The sequence below is a fragment of the Solea senegalensis genome, linkage group LG11, assembly GCF_019176455.1.
Source record: "Solea senegalensis isolate Sse05_10M linkage group LG11, IFAPA_SoseM_1, whole genome shotgun sequence".
In the NCBI taxonomy this organism is placed as follows: Eukaryota; Metazoa; Chordata; class Actinopteri; order Pleuronectiformes; family Soleidae; genus Solea; species Solea senegalensis.
Genome location: NC_058031.1, coordinates 7,536,458 through 7,555,032, shown reverse-complemented (window position 1 = coordinate 7,555,032; position 18,575 = coordinate 7,536,458).

Here is an 18,575-nt window from a genome sequence, read left to right as displayed (position 1 = left end):
ACAAAGTCAAACATTTCCATTGTGAAGAGAAACACTGGAGCAGAAAGACGACCGTGAATAAGTTGTGTGCACAGGCCAGTCGTCCCGGTTTGCATTCAGGTCTCATGTTTAGGGTGTCATGTTTTATTTGGATGGCCTATTTGTCTCTCAGAGTAATGGCGCGCACCATGACCCCCCTCCTGTGTTTTGCTATTGGGGTGGGCGTGCACGCGGGGGCCTCTGCCGAGCCTCACAGCCGGGAGAAGGAATGCGGCTGTAAAAAGTGTGGACCTGGGGTACAGCAGGAGAGGGCAGTGAATCAGTGTGATCACTGGAGAGCCTCAGGTTATTGTTTCACATGCCAATATTCACACATGCATGCGCGCGCACACACACACACACATATGTACATAACCATGCACACATTCCCTCCCAATTTGCTTCTGTTGAGTTCCCACACCTACTCCCCATGGCAGACATGCTGGACACAATGCATAAGAAAACAGTCGCACCCGGCTTCCCATGGCACAGACAAAGTGCACTTAAAGTGAAAATAGTATACAGAAAACTGTGTCTTATTATATTCACAGACAAAAACATCAACAGTGACAATGTTATTGTTGCAGAAACAGCATGACAGAATCAATCTTTTGCCACTTTAAGTACACATATATACAGTATAAGAGCCACGATCAAGGGGACACGTCATTCTATTAAAAGGACATTTGCTACTCCAATTGTGATGTGACTGCAGAAATCACTAGTGAAGACATTTCTTGAGGACCTTGACTGAACAACAAGATCTGTTCGCTCAAGGCCCGTGACGTTTCCATTCTATTTATTCTGCATCATCATCTTTGTCTTTCTGGTTTTACTTCCTTAATCAGTGTTGGATTGTTATCATACAACCATGCACAATATCACTAGTATGTACTGTATGTATGTTAACATACAGATAATTAGCAGGTATAATGGTGATTGCGTTCACCATTTTAGGTTACCCTGAGAGTGCGTTTGTCAAAAATAACTAACCTGAAAGTACAAGTAATGTAGTTTTGCCAATGTGTATTCATCAAGTTAATGGACATTTTTCTATTTTTACATGATGAAGGCAGTGTATGAAAAGTGCATCACCAAAGTAGTTGCAATGCATCTTGTGGGAGCCAAGGATGTGATGTGCCAGAGGAAGGGCACCTCGGTATATGCATCTAATTGTTGTTTGGGTTATTTTAGTCTAGATGAAAATGTTTTAATGGAAGCTTTTAGCCTGCTATGGCCGTCTCTTGTCTTACATACCTTTTAACATCTTCTGTTCTGGTGATTTAAAGTCACCATTATTCCCACTATCTCCCATCTGACTACTTCCTGAAGTATTGTGTGTGACATCCTGTCCAGACTTTACTTAGCCAAAGCTGGTGAACAACTATGTGGAAGGCTCCAAAGAATGTACCATAGCTCAGCTGTGTCTCTTTCTGTAAACATCAAGAAACAATGTTGGGGATGGTGAGTCACAATGCCCATTAAAAAATGTAATGGGCATTGAAAAGCCCCCCCTGGCTTCCCCTTCCTCCTTATAAGTCAATGTTGATATTAATGCTGTCCAGACCACGAGGTGTCACACACACTTGCACGGCCTTATATAGACGCCATCAGAGGTGTGCGATCGGCACATTAGTATCAGCTGGTGTGAACCGACATGCAGAGGGTATTCTGTCATCTTGCTAATGTACTAGTCAGAGCAAGGTCACATTTTGTGGTGAAGCAGCTCAGTCATCTATCTCTCTTCCCTTGTATGAATAAGGGGGCCCCACTCAGCACAAGCACAGGTTGAGGGGTCCTGAGAAAGTTTTGGCACGATTTTATTACCAGTTTCTTCAGCGGAGGTAAAGACTAATGAGGGCATTTGCGTCGACTTCTCACGTAGCGCGTCCTCTGTCTGGATAGGGTTACATTCCAAACAAACCAGAGACACACAAGCAAACAGCGCGGAGGGGAAGTGAAGTGTCTTCTCTAATGAAGGGTTACGAGGTCAGTAGCGTTATTATGGTTCATCTGTAGGTTTCCTACTTCCTACGTGCCCAAAGTTCACGTGTTAAATATCCTGGAGGACTCTCCAACAAATCACCTGTTTTCTGAGTTTATTTGTTCAATGACAGGAGCCCAGCATTCCAATATATGAGCAGTATGTTGTGCACAGCAGGTATTAATATAACATGAAATGTGACCGTGTTGTTGAAAATTATCATTGAAAGACAAGCTACAGCCAGTAGGAAAAAGCTATCAATGCAGGTATTTTTATTGCTGCTGAATCCAGTTCTGGGACATCTCCATGGAAAATGTTTCAGTGGGACAGTCGTTAATACTGAATCTGCTGCGGCTTATGTGGCTGCTGCAAAGAAATCCACAATTCAAGCAGCATCTGGACTAAAAATAGAGTCTGAATCATTTCTTTTATTTTCTCCTGTTTACCTCTTGAGGATATGACGTTGATATTTTTGAGTATTTTATTTAATTCTAGCTGTATTACGTCAATGCTATGGTATAGTATATGTTACTACTGTGGTACCTGTAGTTGATGCTTGTAAATGTCTACTTTTATCTTTACCTTTGCTTTTTAGGAACATCCTGCCATGGATTACAGTTAGACTTTCAGGTAACACTGCCGTATTTAAAGAAATGTTGATTAATATGACTTGTGTGTGTCAAATTACTGCGTAGATTGCGTTATTGTCGTTATACAACCAAAACCACACAATGACATTTCAAGATCAAGTGGAGGGTTAAAAAGCCACACAGACACAGGGAGAACATGCAAACTCCACACAGAAAAGTTCCAGACTGGGAATCAAACCCAGCACCTTTTTTGCTGTGAGGCAACAGTTTTAACCACTAAGCCACTGCGCAGCCTGGCAAAGACACATGCCGCTTTATTTGTAAAAAATAAAATGTTCCCACTGTCAAACATTGCAGCCAATAATCCCACAATCCTAATCCCAGTCTCACTGTGGTTGTGTATTAGAACTCTCTTCAAAAGACAGGAGATCCATTTCACAGTTTATTTGACATCCCATGCTGTCGGAATCATCGCGTTGATGTCATCATTAGTGACCGCTCTTACCGAGGTCATAATGAGCGCAGCTTTATGTCTTCATGTCGTATTAAAGTATGTTATTTTAGAGTGGAATACGTGTAGTGTTGCTGTGATAGTGTTGTGGTAATAGCAATGACAAAATACAGTTTTGTGGACCACACATATGTGGTAACAGTAATATAACACAGCTCGGGGCTTATGGTAAGGGACCACCTACACACTGGAGGCAGCAGTGGAGTCTTCCCTGTGGAGTAAATGACAAAATCTAGATTTTTAACAATAGTAGCTTCACCTACAAACACATTTTCAGTGGAACACCCGAGTGGAATACAACAGGAAAGCATTAGCTTGCCAGTGACTTTCCATAAATTCACCACAGTAGACTATCAGAGCTGGTAATTTATTTACCTCACTTTTGGTTTCGTAAACAAGGTTTCGGCTGCATTTTTTTTCCCATGGGAACACTAATGAGTGCAGCCTCAAATCATATCCATGAAATACGCGACTTCTAATTTACCTCTGAGTTTCTGCAGCCAGCATTAGCATTCCTGGTGGCACTGTTGTTCAAACGAGTTTACTTTCTCATTTATTCCCAACAGTAAATTGAAATTGAACAAGTACAAGGCTGTTTTACATTAAGAGTTGAAGATGCATGCACTTGCAGTCAGCTGAGACAGCACATGAAAGCATAAATAAACCAATAAGCTCTGTCATGTTGACATAAACCCCCAAATCTTTCTAACCCTAAATTGATTTCTTTTGCAGATTGTTCAAATGAAAATAAACTGAAGCATGACATGTCTGCGTCCAGTGTCTGAGGCCCATTCGGTCAGCGACACCACGGCTCTGGACGCTGATTCATCTCCACCACCTGGAGACTAAATGTCTCACTGCTCCAAGAAGGAATTGACCATTCATGGTAAAACATGTATCTCATACAACGAGCACAAGCACCGGCATCTAACGCTTGTGCTAAACGGTTGATTCATTCTACTTAATGATCTCCCTACGGAAAGACTGTGCTCCTGATGCCTGGTGACTCAAACCGCTCTGTGATTCTAAATAAGGAAGTGTATTTCTCTGTGCTGTTTATCAGCATGTTCCCTATTCACTAGTACTTACTGTCTCTGTCTTTATGACCTGAAATACAGTACAGGAATAAAGAGAGTGAAGAGTGAGAGGAGAGGAGAGGAGAGGAGGTGTAAAAGTCTTAAGAAAACAAATGATTTGCGAAATAATGGCCATGAATCACCTCATCTGATGTCCCAATGTCCCAAATTACACAACACGTTCAAATTCTTCCCCGTTTGTCCAATAAAACACGATTACGCCATACTCAACTTCTCACATTCTCTGTGTCCTTGTTTATGTTCCACAAATGCTGCTGGCTACATTTTTAACAGGCCTGTCGTCGAGTTCCTGTGGAAGCCGGGTGGTTATCTGTATGTATGTGTCCATGTGTTTATAGCGAGGTGTCAAATCAATAAGGTGTCAAACCGCAGAGATGTGTTCTCACATATACAGCAGGCCCCGGTTTTGTTTTAAGAATTATCTCGGTTAAGTGCTATGCTGGCTTCCTCCTTATCAGTCAGAGGTACACAGCTATAGGGAGTCGGCGATTCTATCTCATCCCTCCAGTGAGGGCAAATAACGGTTAAAAGTTTGTTATCTGTGCAGTTTCCCTCCTCTCCCCTTTTCTTTCTTTCATTCATTCTCTGTAGTTCTTCTTCTTTTTTGCTTTACATCACTCCCCCAGTGGTTCTCTCTGGAGCTGTGCAGTGAAAGCCTCACTGCCCCATGTGCAGTGCGTCTGGTTCCTATTAGTGATTTGGCATCTATGTGTGTTCTGCCTAGGTACAGGAGCTGCTAACGGAGAAATTTCCCTTTTACAACACATCCCCCACTCCGTCTCACTCCCGTTGACTCACTCACAAATGCACATATAATATATGAATTCACAGCTCCTCCCCCCCAATAATCTCACCCCTGCATCTGGGAGACTTCAGACTGCCTGGAATATTTGAGTCGTCTAGTAAACGTGTGTGTGTGTTAAAATATTGGTTTCCATGAGTAACAAGGAGGGGTAGACTCCCAGAGGAGCTGTTGTCATGGGCGCGTCCAGCTCTCTTGGACAGATCCATCTAAGTCCATCAGGATTTGGCCCGAACCACAACCACTGAGGGGTTGTGTTCCTCCTTGATTTTAAAAAAAATAAATAAATAAAATAAAATAAAATAAAAAAAAAAAAACTACTTCTTATACCTCATGTGATGTGAACGATGATGACCTCTGCTTTGGTGGAAGACCAGAAAGGAAAGAAATATCATATTGGTATGATGGGAGGATCACAGGAAATCTTTGAAGAGTCCGTGAAAAAAAGTGGTGAGAAAACATTTTCATCTGGATTTGGATAGAAATCACATGGCTCATCATGAGAACCAAAGCTGCTCTCAAAGACCATTAATTACGAAATTATGTAGACTTTATATCACTGAACATTTTCACTTATTGAGATGGATACTCAAGTCACATGTAATTGCTTAAATTTACTGTTAATGTGATTATTCAATTGTTGCAGGCAACTGGGAAAAGAAATGACTCCAAAAAGAACGGGCTGCTTAAATTTAGGCACATCATGTCGGACAATTAAGCTCCCGACATAAACATAAACAAAAGAGAATAAAAGGTAACATTTATTAGGGCTCTTTTAGCATTAGAAGGTCGCTGTTATAGGCAAATAAAAGATTAAATACCCTTGAAATAAAAAAAACTATTTCCAAATCCATAAACAAAGTCTATGTCAAAACAATACTGAGTGTCAAAAGATCCTTTTATTTTTTGAATATGTTGAAGATATAAATCCACAGTCTTCATTCTTCATTATAACTATATACAGAAATATAGTTAGACTAAAGTTAATCAAATGAAGTGGGTATCTTTGTTTCTGTTTTAGTTTCACTTTTGAGCTATTTTATTCTGGGACTCAAAATGGTAGTATTGTGGATGTTCATCTTTTAATGACCATTACAGAAAACAAAAATCTCTTTCAGTGAACACATCAGTAATTCATATCCAACTTCACAAAGAGTCTCCTCACCCACAGAAGCCTTAAAACAGCTGTTTTCACCACAGAGTTCTTTTCTGTGATAAGTAATCCGATCACGTATGAAATGTCTGCCCGTCTAACAAAGATGTGCTCAGATCTGCGTATTTTATGTTACTACAGATTCATAAAAATGAAATAATCAATGATCAGCCAGAGCTTTAAATATTCTTCTGTTGCTCAGATTTGACTGCACCCTGCCGGCACTGCATGTTCCCGTGCCTGCTGCCATAATTGCTTCCATGTCTCTCAGTTGTGGTACAGGCCGTGCTCATGATGTTACTAAGAGGTGGAGAGGGGAGGCTTTGGATGAGGACAACAGAGACCAGCTGGGTGGGGTCATTTACTGGCCGTGGAAAGCCCATTCTCTCAGCTGAGAGTTGCGCAAGCTTGATGACACAACCGTGGAGACCTCTCTGCGAGCGCAAAATGACTAAGGCGTTCCTTCACTCATACGTGCTATTTCCATTGCAGTCATGTTGGGCGTCCTTGCATCCTGAACCGCAACCTCCTACGGCCAATTAAAGTCACCACACACTGAGCACTGAGAAGAAATGAGTTAAATTCAGTGCATGAAAGCATCGTGTCGCTCTCTGGACTGTGAAAGGACCTTAGATGTGAAATGGAGATATGTTGAATTGAAACACATTGAAAGGATTTTCACAAAGCGTCATGCTTCTATTTAGAAGGATCTTTTTGATCCGTGGCTCTGCTGCAAAGCAGATATTTTTAGGCAATCAGAATTAACGCCATCCAGCTGTTGAAAACGAGCAGGTGAGGAGGCTGAATTCCTTCTGGTTCCTCTGACCTCAGTCAGCCAGGTGTTCCCTTCCCTGTTAACCTAGTTCTTGGTAAGATCTGAGGGGATGATGGTGATGAATTAATGCCAACTTATTTATCACTACCACATTATAGAAACTCAGTCCCAACCAGTTGTAATAAGAGCATTATGAGAAAAAGCAATTGTTCCCCAACTCCTGAGATAAGGAGTGTTTTTTTACCACATCACCACAAATCTGTGGGTGGCCTGCACTTTCCTCCGCTGATGTTTACCACAAAAAAATATCTAACAGTCAGCTCATTTGTCAATAACACAATATGATGCACTGTTAAAAGGGTCTGCATGGTCACAGAGAGCCCAAATGTTGTCAGGTCGCCTTCAGCCTGTGACTCCACACCTACTCATTTCCACTGTCTGAGGGAGAAGACATTGTTCACTGGTGAGATTCTGCTGAGTCGCTCCCGTCAGTGATGAAATGCAAACATGCTGTGGTTTCATGGGGAATTGTGAACTGTAACTGTTTGCTGACCAGTGACTATAACATCCTGGAGTCTTGTTATGACTATAAAGAAAACTGCAGGTCTGTTTTCAAAGCTGACACATGCTACACATGAGCACTGCGAACCGTCAGTAACCTGACAGCAAGCGCTCTATCATCAATAATGTGTACATATTTCTTAAATACGGAAGTGCATAAGTTTGTTTTTTTGTTTTTCTGAGTAATTTCTTTTGAGTATTTTCTTTTTTCATGGTTGGTTATTCAGAGTAATTTTCTGATTTACTGAATAATTTTTTTCCCTGAGTTTAGAGAGCATTTGAAACATCATGGACAGGCTTGTTTAGTTTAATCAAGTTTTACTTTGATCTGGGTTTAACAGGAAAAAAAAACAAACAAGTTTTTTGGGTTTTTGTTTGTCAAAATAATGCAATGCACTTCCGTACTTAAACATCCATCCATTCATATTTTAATGTCAATGAATGAATACATCATAATGTGACTTTAAAATGAGACCTTCTCCAGTCACCTCTGTAGACTGTCTTATATGAAATGGAATCAGGTCAACATCAGTGGCCAACCTCCACCCACCAAGGCAGTGATTTGCGAGTAGTGAGCGGCGAGTGAGTTGTTGTTTGCGTAAAGATGGAGTCTGCTTAATATCAACAAACGACCGGCTCCCTGTACAACACAGACTCCAGCAGAAACCCCACAAAGACATAAAAGGCAAAATAAAGTATTATGAAAGCACAGACCATGAGACCAAACAGTAAAATGACCAACAGCGGGTGTAAATCTCATCTTTGTGTAAAATAATGAAGATTCTTCCATTGCTGTTTTGGCCGAGGCTCATGATGGAACAACCAAGAACAACTGTTTTTGGAAGTTGTTTTTAGGCCCTTTTACGTTCTTACCTAGATTTGACAAGAAGAAGAATCTTGTGTCTATAAGACATATGAGGCTGGTTAGTTTACTTTTGCTCAAAGACTAGAAACACTGTGAGAATAGCATTAGCCAGATTTAGCATTGCAACATAGTTCACTGCTGTTCAGTTAAAAACAAAAACTATAAAGCAGTGTGTTTCAACAGCAAAGCCAATTAAGAGTCAGAATGTTTTTCTTCCGGTGTTTTAAAAACACATTTGTGATGAAAAGGTTCATGATAACATCGCACTCACATCCTGTTTGAGCTCTTGTTGGCCAATCTTTGAGTCGGCAAATGTATCAGATGTTTTAGACTTCATTAGCTTGATTAAGGGTGGAGTCAGTGATTGTAATCCTCTTTTAATTTTACTAGACTTTTGATCAAATTGGTCACACAATTCTCTTCTCTACGTTATGTGGCATTATATGTGCTGAGAAACTAGGTTTTCTAAACTAAGCACTAAACTACGTTTTGTGCTAAGCTAACCAGCTGCTGCAGTAACTCCCTAAAGCTTCACAGCTGCAAACTATCTTTTTTTTCTAATTTGCTTTTGGTAATAGAAACATTTTGAGCCCAGATCCTTCCTCATTCCACAGCTCAATTTTCCCGCAGATTCCGCTACATGCAAGCTCACCCATGCTGGGCTAAGGCACCAGGTGGCTTCATTAGCACAGCGTGAGTCTCTCAGTTACATTATTCTCTTATAGCAACACACCCGTGATTTTAACTGTGATTTAAAGCCAAGCAAGGATTCCCAAACCTTCCATAATCATATATCACGACTGTCACAATTACCCCTCGGTCACCATTCATCCTTTATCCCTCTTTTATTCATAGTTTTTCACATACATTAACACTGTTGGCCAAGATTACTAATACATGATGAAGACACAAACATAGCCACAGCAAATACAATAATGTTCCTTACAACTGTCCTCTGTGATGACTAAAAAAGTGAATGAATTAGACGCAGCTGTTGGTCCATATGCAACAAAGGTACATCTCTGACTCACTGGCGTTTACCCTGTAATCAGCAAAAAAAGGGGGAAGAAAACAGACTTTCAGGTGATTCAACAAAGAGTGCGTTGATTCACCTGCCAGCTGCTGCAGAGGGGCTGGCCGCTCATGAGGGGAGGCTGTGATTAGTAAAGGGCTGGGAGATGACCTTCCCTCCCTGGGTTAGTGGTCGCACTCTACAGGAGCATAATGAAGGGGCCTGAACACAGTGAAAGGCCTGCAGGCTCAGATGCTGATGTTAGTGAGAAACTACAGAGCCCTCTAATCTGGTGATAATCAACATAGAGGCCTGGACGCGTGTGTGCACGTGCATAAGCAAACGATTTAGCATTGGGTGTATATAGACTGTAACATATGTGGTTCCTATAGGCAGACAACTAACAGTAAATAAATATTTGTTTGTTTCTTTAAAGAGTCATTTCTCCTTGTTTAGAAACACTCCTTGTTTTAGACGTGAACTCGGTATAGGGTCCGGATCTTCTCCGGAGTTAGCTGTTCACATGGGACGGTCACAGTGGGAGACTGTCTGGTTAACAACCCTGGGAGAATGTCCAGAGGGGGTGGAGCCGCCTGGTTTGAGCATGCAGGAGGCAGGACACTGTGTGGAGGGGGTTCTCCTGCTGCATTCAGACAATATCCAGAGAATGCACAAACTTAAGTGCATGTATGACAGCAGTTTTAGTTTGTTATGATGGAATATTTAATTTAAGGTAGGAGCTTGCTGAATGTATTGCTTCAGTATCCTATAGCAAACTTGATAGATAAGGGCTTTTAACGTCCCATATTATTATATATATTATCCCATATATATTTGGAAAACAGTTGAGCTCAGAATATAAAGTATGGTTATGAATACGTCATGACTGACTAAAATGCGAGCCATATCTGTTTAAAGACAGGAACAAAATATGTTTACCTGCTCTCACGACCAGCCACTCTCACATACAGTACATTCTTCAATAAATTCCCCATTTCCTCAAGCAACTTAAGGGGAAAGGGTTTTAGTCTAGTTTGTGTCAGCTCAGTAAGAAAACATTAAGTGCACCTGTTTTAGCCTTTGTGTACACACTGTGACAAAATAGTGGCCTGTGGGAAACAGCACCAAAAGGTGAAATGAGGCGAGTCGAGCCATATTCTAATCATTAACAATCCATCACACTACTTTGCCAAGAATTTGTGGCAGTTTGAATTCCTTGTCTTTCTTTCCCTTTCTCTCTCCTGGTACCTAATTCCACTTGGGGGGGTCGGTGGTGGTGAGGGATATCTAGGGTTTCTATTCAAATATTTTATCAGCTCCCAGATGCTGTCTGACAAGGAAGTCAAGTAAATCTGTACCACGATCACAGCGCGGTCCTCTGATGTTTTTCAGAAACGCCTTGTCAATCTCGGTCGACTCCTAAAACCCAGACAAATGAAGATCCCCAGTGATTTCTCCGTGATTCCCTTTGAGGGCGGAAAGCCGTCGCGTCTCACGGAGGTGCTGAACCATGACATCTCTGGGAGCAGCTGCGAGTGACTGGCCATTAAAGGATGAAGAAGGAGATCAAATTGACATTGAGCAGTGCTGTGACCTTCTAACTCTCGCTGGTGCATAATCTCCCTGTCTTTAGCAGTTTACAGAGCTCAGGTGACTCTGCACGCCAGTCGTGATTTCGTCTGAAACCTCCAGACATGATGAACATCAACATTGATTGTTTTGGTAAAACCATCACAGTTTTCTCTCATCTTCTATACTTGCTTTGATTTTTTAGCATTTATTCTGAAACATTAACTTCAAAAAGGACACATAGAAGAAAGGAAGAATGTCAGCAGAATGCTATTCAGCATTCCAGAGCATTACAGAGTTTAACCTCACGTTCATTTGGTTGAACTGACCTGTTATCTGTTACACATTGCTAACACTTGCTAACACTGGCTCACAGATGCAGGACAGATTATTTAAAAAGAACCAAACTCTGCATGACCTCACAGCACTTTATTTGGGCCACAAGTTGCAGAGATGTTGCCAGAAGAGCAGTTTATTCTCAGATAGATGCCTCTGATTTTTTCCATTCTTTTCCGAGAGGATTCCCTGGCTATTAAAACTCTAGAGAGAGAGGCTATTAATAATTCTCTGCCGTCAGGCCTAATGTGTAATTAATTTTCAGCAGGAGGTGCACTGCAGTGAAGTGTTATGACAAGCCCCTCCATCAAGCCCATCACCTGTTGGAGTCATGCTATGCCTGTTTTCCCAGAGGTAACCCGAGACGAGGCCCAGCACACATGGGCACCAATGACAGCAATAAGAAAATATAGTTTATGTGTTTTTAATGTGAGCTCGGGTCATTTCTACCATGTGAGAATTTGAGACAAACGTGGAATTAAAGCACATATGGAGTAATATATTCTCTACAGCAGGAGTCAACGTGTCATTCAATTTTTTGTGTCTGGATCCAAGTCTAATTTTCCTTGGGCCATGATCTTCATCTCATGTCATCTTATACAACTTTATCCCCCACATGAGGGTCACAGGGGTCGCTGGTGCCGATCCCAGCTGACATAGGGGACAAGTTGACAGTCCACCACAGGACCACACAGAGACAACCAACCATCCACTCTCACATTCATACCTACAGTCACTTTAGTGTCCAGTTTGCGTAATCCCCAAATCTGCATGTTTTTGGACTGTGGGCAGTAACCGGAGTACCTGGAGAAAACCCACGCACACACATGAACATGCTAACTCCATGCAGAAAGGCCCTTGTTCAAACCGGGTCGTGATTTAATCTGATTGTTTTGGTTTTTTTTTAGTTTTGATGCTCACAAACAATTAGACAAACACCCAAAACATAACCTCCTAGGTGTGGGTAACAAACAAGCTGAAAAAATGCAATCACTAAGAAGTAACATGAAATCTCTCTATAATTTATCTCATGAAACCAGTTTCTACAAGTAAAAAGATGCACTTAGCCACAACACACTATTTCTTATCATGTTAATCAGCACCTGCAACCCCGTAAAAACATTTCCTAAATTAACTCCACCCTTTCAGATTACTGCACAAATGGAAATTAAATTGCACCTCATTATGACCAGGATTTGGTCCCCATGAGGACTACTGGTCCTCACTAGGTCAGAGATTATGCCAGAAAAGGTCTTGCAGAAGTAACCAATACAAGTAAACACACACACCACTGTCTGCTTCTGCATACATGTTTCCATGACACCATGCGTGATGAGAGCCGAGGGAAAAAAGCAGCAGTCTGGCACACAGAGTGTGGAAACTCTTACCCACTGAGACGACAGGGCAGAGCATTGTTTTCACAGGTAGAATCAGTGAGCTTCATTGTTACGGGAAATAGCATCATCTACACAAAACATTCAGTGTATAAGCACTGAAGTAAAAAGCTGAGCTGCTATAAACATGAGGCTGGCTCCTGCTGGGAATGACTATCACTGCCAGTTTCATACAACAAGGTTCAGTGTTGTAATGTAACAAAGTACAAACACTTTGTGACTGTACAAAATTCACATATGTGTACTTTGTTATTTATATTTCTAGCATCTTTTACTTTTACTCCACTACACTTACTCTAACTATCTTTGTTGCTCGTAAAATCAGAAGAAGAAGAGTTGGTAATGGTGTGTTGGTAATTGAATTGAATTGTGTATTTATAAAAAGATTTTCTAGTCTTGATCAGCTGCTCTACATTTTTTTGCCATTCACTCATTCACACACTTCAACATGGGGATAAGTGTCTTGCTCAAGGACACAGCCTAGCAGAGACAGGAATTGAACCCATACCCTTTCCATTAAAAGACAACTCGCCCTACCGCTGAGCTACCATGGCTCAATCCTTACTCCTCACTTTAAATACTTTTACTTCTAAAACTTAAGTACATTTTATATCAGAAAATGACTTCTTATACTTGAGTACAGTAAACCTCATATACTTTAAGAGTACAGTAAACCTCATATACTTTAAGACTTTTATTTAAGTAATATTATAAAAAAGTTACTTCAACTTCTACTAAAGTCATTTTCTGGTAGGATACTTGTACTTTTACTCAAGTATCCCTTCAAGGTACTTTATACAAGACTGACAAGTATAGAAAATGACAAATAGAATGGAAGGAATATGGTATCAACAAACTCCTCTCATTACAAGGGAATAGACATCAAGATGGGACTTCTACATGATTCACGTAATTGCCCTCTAGAGATTGGTGCACATAGACAGGAAGTGATTCGACATCCTTTCCCAGATTTTCAAAAACAGTTGTTTGTCTTATTCCCACCACCTCTACAACAGAGTCTGACCCCGACAAACGTGCTATTGGTCACTGAAGCCTGAGGCGACAGCAGCGTCGGGATCAACAGCCGAGCGGCGCTAAAAACGACATTGTTACACAGCATGAGTGCGTGTAAACAAAGACACGTGTGTTTACGTGCAGATTAAACACTTTCTGTTTATTTTCTCATTTTTTGATTGAAAAGCTGCTTTGAAAGATGTAAACATGTGAGGAGTCTTGGGCACAGTGGGACTGAGCGTAGTGAGACTGACAATAATAACATATTGATATTAATGATGATTAATGATGAAATATTGTTCATATTCACCATCTTCAATGAGTCTGGTAAAATGTAAGCAACTCCCTGTTTAGCACCAAATGGCAGACAGGTGCAGTTACAATGAACGGGCTGATGACAATTTAGAGTATTTAACAGTAAAAAAAAAAGCCAGATTATACTAAAGGGTTAGGACAGGCCAATAATACAGCTAAAAAAGACACATGACTCCAATTAAAGGATCATGTTGATCCATGACTACTGTCTTGTGCTTAATAACAAACTGAATTCACCTTTTTATGCCCAAAACTGGGCTTCTTCCAAGTCCAAGCATAACATTCAACCACTAAAACTAATTTTTCTAATCATGGATTTCAATAATAGTTATATTTTAGCATTAAAAACATCGTTTCGGTGAAAGAGCTTCTACATAATTCAATTACAGAAACATAAAAAAATATTTTTGATAATTACCAATGCTGTTAATTCTAAAGTTTCACAAAAAGTACTTCTAATGCTGATGTGGATAAGAACTTAAAGTAACTTTTTGGTTTGAAACCAAAGAATTACATATGACACAAAAAATGTTATTACTGTTGTCTTTTCCAATTTCATGGAATAGATATCAACGTAAAATCACAAATAATAACACTGTGGCAATTGAAGATAAAATGGGTAATCAAAAAGGTTAATACTACCATGTCTGGGAACTACAGATGTGTGCAAAATTACTGGAAGTCCAGCCAACACGATGGAAGTAATTCAGTTTAAGAATAAAAATAGATAAAACTTGGGTAATCATCAAAAATATTAAGATTCAATGCGCCATTAACCGTGAATATAGAAAATGTGGCAATCCACCAGATAATTGGCAAAAAGGACAATTCCTTATATGTTAATACCAACTAGGCAATAAAACATACTATTGTGGAAATATTGTGGATTACAAACATAACATTGACATCCCCAGCTGTTAATGTGGATACCACACAGTTAAAGGAGTGAGAATATGAACATCTACTACAGTTATTCATTTAGTGTTTAAAACCTTTTCTTAAAAAATCCCAGAAGTAATCATGAAGAAAAAACAAACAAGTAAAGGCAGACAACAACCCAAATTACCTACCACTTTTACCAAATTAACAACTAATTTGCCAAGACAACCACTCTGTTCAAATAAATCAAAATCACCATCAAAGCCTCGACATTCGTCGAGGAGAGGCAGCTACCTCTGACATGAAGTCACTTCTTTTCTCTCCCAGTGTAAGACAGAAAACATTCAGATGAGGTTACCCACTGCTTGTTGTTAAGAGACTGTGTAAGCAGCTAGATATTTAAACTTCCACCTCGAGGAAAGCCGGGCACGCGGCCAGTTGCTCAGCAAATGGGATGGTTTTTATTACAGGACACAAAGGAAGCGAGAAGCATGTGAAATAGAAAACACGCACACAAGGAAACATGAACGAAATAAAAACTACACGCTGTTGTTTTCGTTAGTAACTTCCCTGGTGTACGTTATGAGCTGATGTAAGGGAACTTGGGGATTCGGCGATAAATGACAAGTCCTCGGGGACCGGCAGGCAAAGCAAGACACAACATATTGTATCCAACTGTGGACACAGCTGTTTTTCTGGTTCTGTGGGGACTCGCTTGGATGTACTGCCATGTTTTCCTTTTGTTTGGTTTCCTTTTTTCTGTCGCTCGCTCTGACAGTGCCACTTTAAACCGCCAAATAACAAATCTCCAGATTTTAGCCTCAGCCTGTTTTTGCATGTTAACGTCTTTGGAGCCTTAGAAGTGGCTAGCAAACATCTATGAAATAAGTTGTTTTATTATTTATATATATATATATATATATATATATCTATAAATATATACATATACACAGTATATATATATAATAGCAAAACATAATGAAGCAATTCAGGTGGGGGTCACCAACTATATTTGTCGAAGGGCCAGATTCTTTCTTGGCAAATACTTTGGGGGCCAGGCATTCAACTAAAATGGAATAAAATTTACATTTTGGCCTTGTGGTTTATTGTAGTTTTGAATATTTATTTAGTTTTAATATTCAAATTTTCTTACAAAATGGAAGGAATTGTTAGCCTTTTATTTGTTACTGAGAAGTCTGTTGGTTTGAAACTTGTTTTGGAGACTTTGAAATAAAAACAAATGTGAAGCAAAGGCATGTGAAAATTAGAACAGCATGTAAAACAATAAATGCGAAGAAAAAAATCAAAATTGTTCGGTGCGCTGTGGAATGCTCGCTGAGAGACCACAAGATTTTTTTTTTTGCTTTTCTGGAATTAAGTTGTGGGCCACATTGGAAGCACTGGGGGGCTGGAGTCATTCCTGGGTCCAGGCCAGTTGATGATCCATGCCCTAAGGGATTGGGAGAAGCTGTGTTTTTGGAGTTTAAACAATTCAACCATTCAAGGCCATGGCTCCTAATATTCTCATTTTACCTTACCTATAACCTGTGAAAAGGTGTGACAAAAAATATTGGAGTCACAAAGGATAGGATATAAGCACCAAATATGGAGAAACGCTTAAAGGTAGGGTTGGAGATCCTGGACAAACAGTTTGAGCAGGCTACATTTTTAATTCAAAAGTCAGACTTCCCACTGAAGCTACATCTCCAGAGCACCGGGGATTATGGATGGTGTTTTCACAGGCCAATCCGTTTCACATATGACTGACATTTTTTATTTTTGTGACAAATCATTAATTAATTGGTTACAAGCAGGTTGTGAAGAGGCAAACACAGTAAGAAATGCTAGAAAAAATAATCTCCCACCCTACCTTTCAGAAGACATACTGTATTATTTGCTGATGAGCCCAGAGCTCCTACAGTTTATGTGTTGACCTGTATTGTCCATATTGTTTCCCTTTCCTTTCTTTCAGGAGAATATTTGGATCCTGTGTGCCAAGTACCCAGAATGATCTTTTTGCTGGAGGGTCTGGATTTCCTGCCTCACTTCAGCCAGCACGTGACGAGCATGGCCGTCCAGAGAAAATAACATGAGCCACTTTTATGAATAGTGCCATTTAAAAGGGATTGGTTTCGGTGAGGGCCTAATGATGCCACAGTACTGGCGTCACAGTGAGCGAGAGGGAAGAGTGAGCATTCTTTCCAGGCACTGGAGCAGCACTTGCAGACTAGTAGACGGGAGTGAGATGGTGTGGCAACTTTCCATTTTCACATACGTCACTCACTCCTCAACCCTAACCCTGCAGATGCCCAGTTGCTCTCCACGGATCTGTCCAGTCATAACAGTAAAAATCAAAGCCCTGGTGAAGCTGGTGATTTTGCACATCTGTCAACATGATCTGAGGAGACTGTGGGAGACACTCTGTCCCCCTTATTATGATATTCTTTTTTTTAAGAAATCCACATCCTTTCCACATGCTTCTAATGTGCCCCATCATCATCAGTCCTGGTGACTGTCTTCCAGCCAGTGGAGAGGTGAAACAATAGAGAACACAAACTGTTGATGCATAGTTCTGTGTACTGCTGCCACAATTGTTCCACAGCTTCAAGTGAAGGTTTTTTTGTCCCAGTTTGTGTTTTGCTTGTTTACTCACACGCACAAACACATAAGGTGATGCACTAAGATGAGAGGGAGAATTTTAATTACTCACTTAAGCATTGCATGGTATTTTGGCGTTGCACTTCAATAAAGAGACACATTTAGCAAGAAACTGATGTAAAAAACAAATGTGTCATATTCTACAAAGGCTCTGGATCCATGTAACCCTGTGGTGTCAGGCTTAAAAGTATGTAGGACACACATTTTGTGCAGCTACCAATAAAAACACTTAATGTGTTGATGTTCATACATTATTTTGGGGTATTTATTATCTACCACTTATCCTTTGAGGGGAACTTTGAAAGGGAGCTTGAGCCAATTGGTGGAATAAAATATGCTTGAGTGAACAATGTTTACTCAAAAAAACTAAGAGTACCCTAATGAAACCTGAGTACTGACCTGACAAAAGGTTCTTTCGGAAACACAGAAAACATCACACAACTGTTTTTACAAGCTGAGTAAACTCGTACTATCAGAATCTGCCATTTCACATCACAATATGATCGCCCTTTTTTTAAAATAAAACCAAATGTGAGAATGTCACCCAATCACTGATGGGGCTGTTGTTATCCTTATTTGGTTTGCAAAGCCTTAGCCTGCTGAAAGGAAGTAAATGTCACAGCAGTGAGTCTCTGCATCCTGCAGGCCAGAGCAGAGACCTCAGGGGTTACACTGGCTAAAGGCCATTCATAAGAAGCTGCTTCTGGCACAGGCCAGTGGGGAGTAGTGGGGGGGGGGGCGCAAAGTGCCACTTTATCCAGCACACAACTTCCTGCCATTGAAGAGAGAAATGAGCAAATAATCAGACGTTGTTTCCCGGTGAAACACAAGATGCCTGCCTTTTGAGGTGAAAGATAACAAGTCAGTGCACAGGAGAAACACTGAAGATTGCATGTGTTCTTACTGTCACAGGCCGTCCTGAGAAATTAAAGGTTTAGTGAGAGTAAGAACTGACATCGGATAAAGAGACTGTAACAAACAAACAACTGTTTGTTACTCCTGCCTTTCCCAAGCTCATCAAGGTTCTACAGTGGCCTTAATG